This window comes from Bidens hawaiensis, unplaced genomic scaffold, assembly GCF_021521415.1.
Source record: "Bidens hawaiensis isolate Kalapana, Puna unplaced genomic scaffold, B.hawaiensis_p1.1 tig00014897_1, whole genome shotgun sequence".
NCBI lineage: Eukaryota > Viridiplantae > Streptophyta > Magnoliopsida > Asterales > Asteraceae > Bidens > Bidens hawaiensis.
In genome coordinates this window covers 363,379-378,281 of record NW_027492317.1, presented here as the reverse complement: position 1 = coordinate 378,281, position 14,903 = coordinate 363,379, and the positions used below count along the sequence as shown (strand labels likewise).

The 14,903-nt window shown below is 35.0% G+C and overlaps 1 pseudogene; it reads left to right on the top strand.

Moving 5' to 3' along the window:
• The first annotated feature begins 10,353 nt into the window (after positions 1-10,353).
• On the top strand, positions 10,354-11,300 carry LOC143547958 (BTB/POZ domain-containing protein At1g21780 pseudogene; annotated as a pseudogene).
• The last annotated feature ends 3,603 nt before the right edge of the window (positions 11,301-14,903 follow it).

The window sequence follows — 14,903 nt, the reverse complement described above, 5'->3', positions numbered from 1 at the left end:
TAAACATTTAGTTAAAACCATTACACATTACATAGCTGTTTAGCAATCTTGTGCTGAATTAAAAATAGTCTTTGAATCATTTAGTATGTTTACCTGAAACTTAACTAACTAAAAGGATCCATAAACCATTTAAAAGGTGTAACCAAACACACTCTACCTCAATCTGACCGATTCAGATGTAGCTTCTTAATATAATCAATAATAGGATACCAAACAACCCATAGTGTGACAAACCAAAATATACAAAAGAATAGGAGCTAATAATTCTTAAAAATCAGTAACATAAATCGGACTAAATCAATTAAATTGAAAGATAATATAAACAATATTATGGTTCATATACGATACTTTAAGTAAATTTGAATTTGATATATTTGTAGATATATTTATGAAATTCAACCAAAATATGAATTAAAATTTTATCTGATCCTAAAAGATTTCTTAAAATACGGTTATATATCATAACCTTTTTATACCTGGTATTATGTCATATGAGTTTGTATATAATCAAGAAAATATTGTGTTTATTTGTTTTACGTCTTAGCCTGTAGAATACTATTGTAGTGAGTAGAAGATGGTGGTAGAGACGGTATCCAGAATGGCTCAATGGAGGGTTGACAACTCGCGTCAAACTGTTTCGAAAAAAACATCGGAACCTTTCAAAATCGGCATGTGGAATTGGTATGTATATATTAATCTCCCTCCGTACTAGCTAGCTAGCTGGCTTTTGTAGTTTATCATTAATGCTGTTAATAATTCCTGATTGATGATAATTTTTATGACTATGAATCAGGCAATTATCAGTCTCGTATAACGGCTATGATATGTATATTCGTCTGTTTCCGGAGCCCTCCTCGCTATCCAAAGAACAGTCACCTTTTGCCAAATTCATATTACGAGTACGCACCACTGCCGGACAATTGTCTGTATCACCAAGTAGGCGCACTTATTCATTGTTTATCTTCTAGTTTTTATACTTTTCAACTTACATAATGCCGGTTGATTTTGCATATCGTGGTCCTCAATCTTTAGAATCATTAACTAGCCTTAGCTGCTGATCAAAGAATCAAGTAGAATAATTATATAGAAACAGGATTAAATACATTTTATTCTTAATATGAAAACGGTGAGAACCAATTTGTTGTTATGATTAGGTTTATTTTTATAGGTGTTTGCTGCTATTTTTTGTTCATATTTGCTAATTTTCGATTATGAGACGTTATAAGTATTTGTTTATTTATATTTTGTTGTTATTATTAGATGTTTTCTTTTGCTGTTATAAGTATTTGTTGGTATATATTGTTATTATTTTGTTCTTGATTTTGATTCTTTTGTTGTAGTTTTTAGGTTCTTTTCTTTGTTATTATAAGTCATTGTTTATGTAGATTGGTATTGTAGTTGGTATTGTTTCTTACGTTCACATTTTTAAATAAATTGACATTATTTCCTACATACTCATGTTAAGATCAAAATGTACATGAACCTTCCCCTAATTATATATACAGGCAGAGTAATTATATAATTACATCATCGAGTAATTATAATTACTCTACTTGATTCTTACAATTAGCGCGTTAATTTCATTTGTACGTTAACTTTCCCCTGTATTTATATAATTCTATACGAAAATTAAAGAATATGGAAGTAAGTTAATGATATATATATATATATATATATATATATATATATGTTTTAACGGCTGGGATTTCCTAATACATTGTTGTTTAATGTTGAAGTTTACGAGAGGCTTCTTAGGAAAAGTGAAGACTTTGTCTGGGTTGTTAGTTCTACCTTTCATGGCCGCTACACTATTGATGTCGAGTTTCTGGACCTACAGGTGTTGAGTTTTATACAAGATTATCAAAGTTCAAGTTAACCATATTTAACATGAAAACGCAACGGAAGCTTAGATTTAATAAAACTTGTTATGAACATACCATTATGTTAAAACTAAAACCCAAAGAACAAGGATCAAAATTACAAGAACAAGATGCTCACAAATGTAAATTGTACCTTCTTATACCTTATGAGAAGATGTAGGTGGATGAAGAAGATGATGTCTTCAAATGACAAGGTTGCAAAGGAGAAACCCTCAAGCTTTGTATACCCCAAGCTTTGAGCAACAACACCAACTAGTTGCTAGGATTTTTGAACACTTGAACTAGCTCACAAAACTCCCAAATATTGCCCAAGTGAGCCGTGGGTTTTGGAGAGAAAGAGAGAGAGTTATTTTTTGCTTGTTTCAACACTTGAAAAACCAAAATTAAAAGATATGAATGCATGTCTTGTAATTGGAGATGTATTAAATGGTCATCACATGGAGACAAGGCCATTTGATTGGGTAAAACCACCACCCCACATGGGTGGCCGGTTTTGTTTGTTATTTATTTATTTATTTTTTTTTTTTTTGTTTTGTTTTAACAATTAAAACATCTCCATCTCCATCTTATACTTTATAAAACTAATTTTATAAATCATGCATGCTATCTTAATTATTTAACCAATTAAATAATTAATTTATATAAATAAATTATCCAGATAATTTATTTAAATTATCAAGTGTGTTTGTTTAGAAAACCAATTTTCTAAACACGTAGTGTTCGGTATTCGTTTAAATGATCAAATCATTAAAAGAATACATTTGGTGTCGTCTAGCTTGTTATTGGGTATGACCCGACTTGGATCAAACACAGTTAGCCACATTAATATAAGTATGTGTCTCGGGCATACGTAATTCCAACAATCTCCCACTTGCACGAGATACATAGAAAATTAATGCAAGTGGTGAATACCGCCTAACAACAGTTCACCACCCCTAATGTGTTTGACGAAGTGCCATTCAATAACATCATCCCTTCAAGTCCCTTACTTGATATGATTTAGGTGAATCTATCATTATATCCCTTTGTTACTAGATGTCATGTTGGATCTAAGAGACATAGGCGATCATTCTCTTTACAATTCAACTTTATTAGGCCTTAGACATCTAAACTCTCAACACATAAGAGGAACAAATTCCTTCTTGACTGTATACGCCTCTCACTATCACTTTATACTCCACCCGAGCTCATCCTTATGTACCATCTTTTACGAATAGCGAAGGGGAGAGTCAAAGTGTAATACTCGGTGAAAATCAAGACCCAATATACATCTCAGGTCTAAGGATAATATGAAATTCTCCTTTACTCAAGATTACTAATGATCAAGTCAATCGACTCCATGTAGTAATATTGAGAGCGGGTCAGTCCAATATTTGTATCCCACAAATATCTATGAACTTTGGCAGCAAACCTATGCTCCATATTCATTCCTTATGAATATCCACCAATCCTAGTTCATAATAGTCTTGCTTCATATTTGTTCCCACAAATGTGATCGACTACGGACTTTTAGAATAAGATAACTTATTCATGGATTTAAACATGCAAAATTAGAATTTAACTCAAGATTCCATAATCATATAAAAGAGTTAAATTACAAAAGTCTTTTAAACTTTAATACAAAATAGATCAAATCCAATTACTAGAATATCGAAGTCCTAAGCCACTCGCATGACGCTCATGTTTCGGTCTTTCTAGGAGCTTCGTGAATGGATCCGCAAGATTTTGATCAGTTCCAACTTTGCGAATACATATCTTTCCTTTTTCAACTTCATCCCTTATGTAGTTGAATCTCCGCTCTATGTGCCTTGTCTTTTGGTGCGAACGAGGTTCCTTGATTTGTGCAATCGCACCCTCGTTGTCACAAAAGATTTCTAGGGGGTCTTGAATGGTAGAGACCACCCCTAGATCAGTAATGAATTTCTTCAACCATGCAGCTTCCTGAGCTGCCAATGAAGCGGCGATGTATTCTGATTCTGTAGTGGACAATGCTACCACTTCCTGTTTTGAGCTCTTCCAAGAGACAGCTCCTCCATTAAGAGTGAACACATACCCAGATTGTGATCGAGAATCATCTCGATCAGTTTGGAAGCTCGCATCCGTGTAACCTTTTATAGCGAGTTCCTCCTCACCAGATCCATATATCAGAAACATATCCTTAGTTCTCCTAAGGTATTTCAATATGCTCTTAACAGTCATCCAATGACTGTTTCCTGGATTCTGTTGGTATCTGCTTGTCATGCTCAAAGCGCATGACACATCCGGTCTAGTACATATCATCGCATACATGATGGATCCTATAGCAGAAGCATATGGGATTTGTTTCATCATCTCTTGCTCACCCTTTGAGCTTGGACATTGAGCTGAACTCAATATGGTCCCTCTTTGAATAGGTACAAAACCTTTCTTGGAGTTTTCCATCTTGAACCTTTTCAAGATCTTATCAATGTATGTACTTTGGTTCAAACCTATCAAGCGCCTTGACCTATCCCTATAGATCTTTATTCCCAAAATATAGGCAGCTTCACCAAGATCCTTGATGGAAAATCTACTTCCAAGCCAAGCCTTAACACTTTCCATGGTTGGAATGTCATTTCCAAATAGTAGAATGTCATCGACATACAATACTAAGAAGGTAATTATACTCCCACTAGCCTTTTTATACACACAAGCCTCATCAGCGTTCTTGATGAATCCAAAATTTTTGATTTCTTCATCAAAACGATGATTCCAAGTTCTAGATGCTTGTTTCAATCCATAGATTGATTTCTTTAACTTGCATACTTTATTAGGATGTTTCGGATCGACAAAACCTTCAGGCTGAACCATATAGACATCTTCCTCAAGATATCCATTTAGGAAAGCGGTCTTGACATCCATTTGCCAAATTTCATAATCATAATATGCAGCTATGGCAAATAATATCCTAATAGACTTTAGCATTGCCACAGGCGAAAAAGTTTCATCATAATCAACCCCTTGAGTTTGAGTGAAACCTTTAGCTACAAGTCTTGCTTTATAAGTATCCAAGTTTCCATGCATATCAGTTTTTCTTTTGAAAACCCACTTACTTCCAACAGCTTTGGAATTGAGTGGTGGTTCAACCAATTCCCAAACTTGGTTGTCATACATGGATTGCATCTCAACGTTCATGGCTTCAAGCCATTTGTCACAATCATTCTTGGACATTGCATCACGGTATGTGGTTGGTTCATCCGAATCTACCACGTAGCAACCTTCTACAAAAAATCCATACCTTTCAGGTGGATTGCTAACTCTACCAGATCTGCGAACGTTTTGTGTGTTTTGATCAACCACTTGATCACTTTCAACAACCTCTTGTTGAGTGCTAGTATCAACCAATTGTGTATCATCTTGTGATTCTTGATCCTCATCAAATTTCACTGTTCTACTATTAGTTCCTTCCTCAAGGAACTTAGTTTCCAAGAACTTACCCTTTCGAGCAATAATAACATTTTGCTCACTAGGGTCGTAAAAGTAATATCCTATATCATCTTTAGGATAACCTATAAAGATACATTTAGTGGATCGGACTTCTAATTTGTTTGGGGTGTATTGCTTTACATAAGCTTCACAACCCCAAACTTTTAAGAATGATAGCGATGGAGCCTTTCCATGCCATATTTCAAAAGGTGTCTTCTCCACTTTCTTGGTTGGAGCCATATTCAATATGCGAACAGCGGAAAGTAAAGCATAGCCCCAAAATGATAGAGGTAAAGTGCTTCTAGCCATCATCGATCGAACCATATCTAATAGGGTACGATTTCTCCTTTCAGACACACCATTATGTTGTGGTGTTCCAGGTGGAGTAAGTTGTGAAATAATTCCACAACTCTTAAGATGATCTTGAAAAACACCACTTAGGTATTCACCTCCTCTATCACTACGAAGTACTTTGATTGTGGTCTTGAGTTGTCTTTCTACTTCAGTTTTGAAGTCTTTGAACATTTCAAAAGCTTCATCTTTGTGTTTCATTAAGTACACATAACCATATCGACTATAATCGTCAATAAAGGTAATGAAGTATCTTTCACCATTCCTAGTCATTGGTCTAAAAGGACCACATACATCCGAATGTATGATACCCAATAATTCTTTTGACCTTTCAAAAGTTTTATTAAAGGGTTGCTTTGTCATTTTGCCTTGTAAACAAGATTCACATACATCAAATGAATCATACTCATTTGTTTCTAGAATACCACTCTTGCGAAGAGTTTGCATGCGATTCTTGCTTATATGTCCAAGGCGACAATGCCAAAGATAGGGATCACCCAAGTCCTTCTTGAGTTTCTTGGTGTTGACATTGTACATTGAACTACTATGTGACATACCACTTTGATCTATTTCATATATACCATTCATGGGTATAGCTTTAAAATAAAATATGCCATTCATCAAAACATGAATATCATAATCCATAAATTTAAAATCAAAGCCACATTGTTTTAAAAGGGACACGGAAATAATGTTTCTCCTTAACTTAGGAGCATACAAAACATTCTTCAAAATTACTTCCAAACCACTTGGAAGCTTTAACAAGTAGTCTCCTTGGGCTTGGACTTCAACTCTTGCTCCATTGCCCATAAAGAGACTAATGTCCCCTTTGTTGAGTTGTTTACTTCTTTTGAACCCCTGCAACAAATTGCAAATGTGAGTTCCACATCCGGTATCAAGTACCCATGTATTTGAAGAAATAACATTTAGTTCAATATGTATAGTAAAGATAATACCTGAGGTATGCCCCGCATCCCTCTTATCTTTTAACGCATTGAGATAGGTCGGACAATTCCTTTTCCAATGACCTATCTCTCCACACTCAAAGCATGGATCTTGCGCCGCAACCTTTTGCTTCTTTTCCTTCGGTTTGGTGGGCGTGATGGCTTTCCTCTTTCCCTTTCCTTGGACGTGGCCCTTGCCCTTAGCAACACTTGCTTTGGGGTTGGAGTTATGTCCCCTTTTTCCTTCATTGATTGTTAGAACGGGTAAAACCTTTTTACCCATTCCCGCTTCGGCCGTTCTTAGCATTGCGTGAAGCTCACCAATGCTTTTGTCCCATCCATTCATGTTATAATTCATGACAAAGGTTTCAAACCTTTTGGTCAAAGAGTTGAGGATCAAATCCGTAGCCAACTCATTAGACACGGGACAATTCAACCTACGAAGCTTTTCGATGTAGCTTTTCATCTTTAGGACATATGATGAGACGCTTTGGGTTTCCTCCATACGACATGCATGAAACGCTCGAACCGTTTCGAAACGTTCGGCTCTAGCTTGTTGAAGGAACATTTCCTTCAATTGAGTTATCATGTCGTATGCCCCATGATGCTCGAAATCCTTTTGGATTTCGGGAATCATAGTCGCTAACATGAGGCAAGAGGCTTGCACCGAATCTTTGGTGTAGTTGACCCAATCGTTATAAGCCTCCTCATCATCCACGTTAGGCTCGTCGGGAATGGGATCGTCTAAGACATATGATATCTCTTCTTGTTTGAGAACTATTCTCAAGTTGCGATACCAATCCATAAAGTTATTATGGTTTAGACGATCCTTTTCAAGGATGGTTCTTAAGGATAGGTTACGGGTGTTATGGGTAGAGGTGTTAGCATTGTTAGCGGCCATCTACAAAATTTAACAAAGTTTTATTTTAGTATTATAAACAATTTAATTATTAATACCCTTTTATTCCAAATTTTAAAATAATAATTAAATTCTAGAATCCAACGATAAATCAAATTTCGGTTAGGTGACCTTTATCCCGTTATTTGATTTAACAAGGTAGTCAATCTTGACAATTGCAACCCTTTGCAACTTCTAGAGGTATGGGACCATTCGAAATCCTTATTTCGTGTTGGCATGTTTATCCCATCAACACCATTGGACCCCATGCTTAGGTGACCTTTATCACATGGTTTCCAATTCAAGTCGTCCTACTTGTATAAACATGTAAGATTAACATACAAGTGGTTAGGTGACCTTTATCCCACAAATATGTTAATATTACCCTAAGTATATTAGTTTGCTCAAAATGGTTAGGTGACCTTTATCCCATTTAAAGTTCCCTAATACGTTAAGTGTCATACAAAAGGATGGTGTTAGACTTGTTTCCTTGGTAATTATGAAAAAGGGATTTTTAAGTTTTCCAATATTCTAGTTTGAAAAACATTATGCCATATCCTAACATGCATTTAGTAATATGGCGATTTTGAAAACCAATTTTCAAGGTTCAAGTTATAATAAAACCAATTTTATTATATGTGAGTAATCGCTTAGTTTTAATAAACCCATTTAATTAAACTAATTGACGCGATATTACCAAATATATATTAGAACCCGTTTCATGCTTGTTGTCGTTCCTATGTGACGGTTTGGATATCCTAATATCTATCAACCACACATTACATAAAGTAAAACAAACAACCAAGCATACATATGCAAAATATAGTCATAACCGAGAACCGCTAAGTTTGACCATACTTGTTAGCCGAAACAAGTATAGGTCATAAGTCACACCTAAGGGACAAAACATGACACAAGGATGGAATGTTGACTCCCACTTGACCTTGCATCCAAATGCTTCAAGTATCCTTTCCAAGTTGTTGTGTTCTTGTTGGGCTTGTTAATGGGCTCCAAACTTCCAAAAGTCTTCTTGGGCCCAAGAGTGAAATTTATGGGCCTAATGGGCTTGAATCCCATGATGGGCCGGTGAGGCCCAACAAGCCCAAAATTTCGGTCCAAGGCCCAAATCCACCAATTCTTGCATCTTCAATTTTTACAAAATGTATCCTAATACATATTTTTCTAAAAAAAAGAAAATGCAACTAATCTATTTATTACAAACCAACTTATGAATAAATAAATTACACAAGCCTAAGATTATGAATTATTACAACCATATTGAATAATAAACATAATCAACATACACAAACAACAATCAACACATCCAAGGTCTAGGTTTCGGTTATGACACATCCAAACATACCAAATGTTCTAAGCATGCAACCTAAGCAACCAATGCCCAAAATCACCAAATAAAATCGGCCCCCCCCCCCCCCCCCAAGAGGCTACGGCCCAAAATTATTTTATTATTATTTTTTTATTTATTTTCAACATCCAAATGTTAATAATGGTTTCCTAAGATCTTTCCATGCATGTCAAGATCTTACAAATCCATGAGGGGTAAAATCCACCAAAATTTCGGACCCCTTTTTCACCCATGAAAAACCCGAAATCTATGAACATGTAAGAAGCATAAGTCCTTGTAACCGGCTCTTGATGCCATTGTTGAGTTTTATACAAGATTATCAAAGTTCAAGTTAACCATATTTAACATGAAAACGCAACGGAAGCTTAGATTTAATAAAACTTGTTATGAACATACCATTATGTTAAAACTAAAACCCAAAGAACAAGGATCAAAATTACAAGAACAAGATGCTCACAAATGTAAATTGTACCTTCTTATACCTTATGAGAAGATGTAGGTGGATGAAGAAGATGATGTCTTCAAATGGCAAGGTTGCAAAGGAGAAACCCTCAAGCTTTGTATACCCCAAGCTTTGAGCAACAACACCAACTAGTTGCTAGGATTTTTGAACACTTGAACTAGCTCACAAAACTCCCAAATATTGCCCAAGTGAGCCGTGGGTTTTGGAGAGAAAGAGAGAGAGTTATTTTTTGCTTGTTTCAACACTTGAAAAACCAAAATTAAAAGATATGAATGCATGTCTTGTAATTGGAGATGTATTAAATGGTCATCACATGGAGACAAGGCCATTTGATTGGGTAAAACCACCACCCCACATGGGTGGCCGGTTTTGTTTGTTATTTATTTATTTTTATTTTTTTTTTTGTTTTGTTTTAACAATTAAAACATCTCCATCTCCATCTTATACTTTATAAAACTAATTTTATAAATCATGCATGCTATCTTAATTATTTAACCAATTAAATAATTAATTTATATAAATAAATTATCCAGATAATTTATTTAAATTATCAAGTGTGTTTGTTTAGAAAACCAATTTTCTAAACACGTAGTGTTCGGTATTCGTTTAAATGATCAAATCATTAAAAGAATACATTTGGTGTCGTCTAGCTTGTTATTGGGTATGACCCGACTTGGATCAAACACAGTTAGCCACATTAATATAAGTATGTGTCTCGGGCATACGTAATTCCAACAACAGGTTCATTCACCGAATGTAAACACCTTGACTTCATCACAGTTTATGGTTAATTAAATGCTAATTAAATTATGCAACACATATAGGATTAATCTTGGTTGTAAGGGGCTAGTATACACGACCGAGAAGTGCTTGCGCATATAGAGTTTAAATATAAACGAAGATAAATCTTAGAATTTAAATAAAATGGTTAGTGTACTATTGTTAGGATATAATAGATGGATAATCTTAGAATTTATATCAAACCGTGTTATTATGTGATTGCTATATCCAGTTAGTTCCAACAACACATACCTTCGATCCATATTATTTTATATAAAAAGAAAGTTAAAAATGCGATCTATAACTTTACTGCAGGGTGACAAAGCAAGTTCAATATGGCCAAATGAAGGGATGCTGAAATCATTAGCAGGTGAAAACATGTTTCGTTGTATTTCCCGCATGCTTCACGAGTCAATTAATACCGATGTCACCATTAACTTGTGTGACGGAACCTTAAAAGCTCACAAAACAATTCTCTCTGCAAGTTCTCCGGTTTTTCACAGCATGTTCCAACACGACCTAAAGGAGAAAATATCATCCACTGTTGATATCGAAGACATGTCACTAGAATCATGCACCGCCCTTGTTTCTTACTTGTATGGAACCATAAAACAAGAAGATTTCTGGAAGCACCGCATTGCACTTTTAGGTGCTGCAAATAAGTATGCGGTTTCAAGTTTGAAAGATTTATGCGAGGAAAGTTTGTTAGAAGATATAAACACCGGCAATGTTCTCGAGCTGCTGCAAGAAGCTTGGCTTTACCAGCTTGATAGGCTGAAGAAGGGTTGTTTCACTTATTTGTTTAACTTTGGGAAAATACATGAGATGAAAGGCCAAGTTAATGAGTTTTTTAAGAGTGCAGAGAAAGAACTAATTCAGGAGATGTTGCAAGAGGTGCTCATGGTATGGAAACCGGTTTAAGCGCGATGTCTGGATTTTGGTGGTCTGTTGAAGTTCAGTTTGAAATGATATTGAGGCAGTGTGTATAAACATTGAACTTGAAAACATAAATGAGGTAGGAAAGTTTTGTAATGTTTAATGCCTTCAAACTATAACATATTTGATGGTCTGTTGAAGTTCAGTTTATTTTAGTTGTTATTTAGTTCGTGAGACTTTGCTTGGTAAACGGGTCAATTATTCAGGGCTACAATCTTCATTTTGTAATTTATTTTCTAATTTTAGACATTCTAATTTGAATTATTATATTTATTTATCATACTTTTGCAACTTACTTATTCAGATAAATAAATTTTAAATTTTCAAGTTATAAATTTTGTTATGTTTAGAAAGTTACTTATTCAAATATAGATATTATTATTTATATAATTTAAGAGTTTTTTTTATATTGTTAAAAGGTGTCATGCCACTAAGATCCCAAAAAATTATGGTGACTGTTTTAAAATGTCATTAAAGCTCAAAAGTTGGAGTGGCAGATAAAAAAGTGTCGAAGGTTGAATATTTGTGGTGGCAGATAAAGTTAGTGTCACTAAAAGTTCAAAGTTTGTAACAGACAAAAAGTGTTCCTAAACCTCAAAAATTGTTAATGGCAGTTAAAAAAAGTGTCTCTAAAAGTTTTTGGGTAGAAAAAAGTTCCACTAAAATACCAAAGATTTGTCATGGCAAACGAGAAAAGTGCCAATAAAAATTCAAAATTCTTTTAGAGGCAAACGAGAAAAACACCACTGATAGCCCGAAGGTTTGTGATGTCAGACGAAAAAGGGTCATAAAAGGCTTAGTGGTAGCGCTTCTGATGACACTTTTTTGTATGTCACTCATTCTAACAGTGTTCTTTAGTGACACTTCTTTGGTTTATTGTGACACATTTGGTATGTCACTAAATGACTTTTTATTTATAGTGAATAATAATAATAATTAACACTTAGATTAGTTTGTATGTATCCTGTAAATCCAAATTATTATCCCTAGGATTAATGAAATAAACAAAATTAAAAGTTTTAGTAGAAGGGAAAGGAAGTGCAAATTTTAGAATGAAAGAATTTCGACAATAAGGAATAAACCTTGTAATTGTTAATTTTAATCTTATAGAATCTGTTACATTCATATATATTCAAAGTCTTATAATAATCTTGAAATTCAAAAATACTTTATTAATTTAATTAATAATTCATTCCTAATTATATGTCCTTTTTGGCAAATTGGAAATAAATAATCCCAACTTTTGTGTGTTGGCCGATAATAATCCCAACTTTAAAAATCACTGCCATTGGTCCCAACTTTCAACTATTTTTGTCTCAATGGGCATCGTCAAAAAACTCTTAACGCCGTAAAGTTTTTTTCCGAGTTTCAAACTGATGTTTTAGGGTATTTGGTCATAAGAACGATATGATTCGACTGATGTAAAACTTATCTCGAAACGGTGATTCAAATGACTTGATTTTTGTTAATTGGAATTTCAAACACCCAAATTGAAGCATTGTTTAGTCGCTTGGATCACCGTTTCAAGATAAATTTTACATCGGTTGACTCGTATCATTTTTTCATCAAAAGCCCTAAAACATCGGTTTGAAACTCGAAAACAAACTTATCGACGTTAAGTGTTTTTAACAGAGGTCCATTGAGACTAAAATAGCTTAAAGTTGGGACCGCTGATAGTGATTTCTAAAGTTGGGATTATTTTTGGTCAATACACAAAAGTTTGGATTATTTATTTCCTATTTTCTTTTTTTTTGTTTAAATTGGGTTCGAAATCTAGTGATCCTTTGAGCGGGTTAGACTCCAAGATATGTATCTTTTGAGTGAATCAAGCTCCAAAGAATAAGAACAAGAAGATGACAAGTGTTGCAACAATTTTCTCTACTTTAATATCACACTTCAAATGCCTTTATAGGCTAAAAAACCAAATAAAAGAAACTACTCATTATCCTGTTAACTTGACCCATTACCTAGAATTGAAATGTAACTTATAAGTAAATTATGCAATTGAAATAAACAAAACACTAGCTACTAATGCGTTTCATGAGAGCATGGGTTGAGAACATCCATGAATTGAGAATATGGCATGGCTACGTGGGCGAGGAAGTAGCCATCGGGTCGGATCATATAAATACTTCTAGCCTAAAATACATCATTGTCCTCAGGGACAGAATGCTCGGCCCATGGCGGTCGCCATTCACGCCTTCTGGTAGCGTTAGGTTCAATCTCAATGGCTCGCTATAGTGGATGCCATGGTGGTCGCCATTCTCGTCGTTGCTCTGGAGACGTACGACTTGTTGTCCTACTGATGGAGGTCCAAGTATTGAAGAACGTGCCATGTTATATTTTGAGGCCCATGATCGTGCCTCCAAATGTGGCCCACGAAAACAGGCATAACTTGGCCCACGAATCTCCGTTTCAAGCCCATTACCAGTCAAATCGAAGCTTGAGACGAGGAGCACGTTTTGACATCGCCTACTACAATTTGGCCTTTGTCCGAAGCCCAAAAATGCCTTCTAAATTAAGTTATGGGCCTTTTTATGTTTTTCAACAGTTTTTGCATTTTCCTTTTTGGGTTTGTGTTTGGCCCATGGCCTTTTTTGGGCCCATTTCGTATTAAAAACTCTATTTATATTCAGTTTATGTAATGTGAAGAATGCAGACTTGAATTTTGATAACAAAGATTTTTCACTTCAATTTCCCTTGACCTTTGGGTGGGATTTGGGAGTTTTGGGAAGTTCATTACGGGCATTCTTCGAATCAATGTGATTCGAACTTCGTTATCATTTCACCACTGCATCACCTACCCATATCTCATATACCCAAGCACATAGTGAAAAGTGGAATATCATCTTGAATCGATCGTTTCTTTCCTGCATTTGTGAAATGCTTTAGGTAATTGAAAGGAACATCCAATAGTTTATGGGACCAACGGACGGTTATTAACAGGACCGAATGTGGGCTAGGTGTGATTTTTGTAGGCTGAATAGAAGATCGATGTAGTGACTTGTGTAACGGATTGGTTGGGTGGAGATGGTGCATAAGGTGGTGTGACGGTTTTAGTGATGAAAACAGATATGGATATTTAGGTCAATAGTTTTGGTGCCGTAACGGCATGCCACGGGGCCGCCACTCATACTACGCTTGCGGTTTTAACGAGGTGTAAGGCCTCGTTACCGGTGCCCTACGTTGGACGTTAGATTTACTCATAAACACAGTTCTAAATATCAGAGTTAATTAAATCTTTCGCGGAATATAAAACTTCAACCATAATATATTACATAACTTTCAAATCTTGTCTTAATAAACATTCATCGTTATTTAAATATAAAACATAGTCTTTAAAAATATCATAACATTTCCTTGAGATGCCAGTATCTTCAATTCCATGCTATGTGTCCTCATCAAGCGAGCTGCCTCATCCTACTCACCTTTGTGCATACTAAAAGTCAGCTACACTGAGTGAGTTCTAGTTAATCAAGTAACATACAATACATCCATACACATTCTTATATACGCACCCGAAGGTACATATACATACATAGTTCTTTACCTTTCTTCGTACATTCATACTATCATACTTTCCTTCTTTCCTTTTTATACATACACATATACATATACCTCGTCCTAAAACGTCCGCAGATATTATTAGGGTCTGTTCCCTACATTCGCGGATATTATTAGGGTTCGTTCCCTACATTCGCGGATATTATTAGAGTCCGTTCCCTACATTCGCGGATATTATTACGGCCCGTTTCCTTTCTAACCATATCTTCCATACCTTTCTATACATTCATAATTATAGCTTCCATACATATATACATCATTTATATAACAATATATA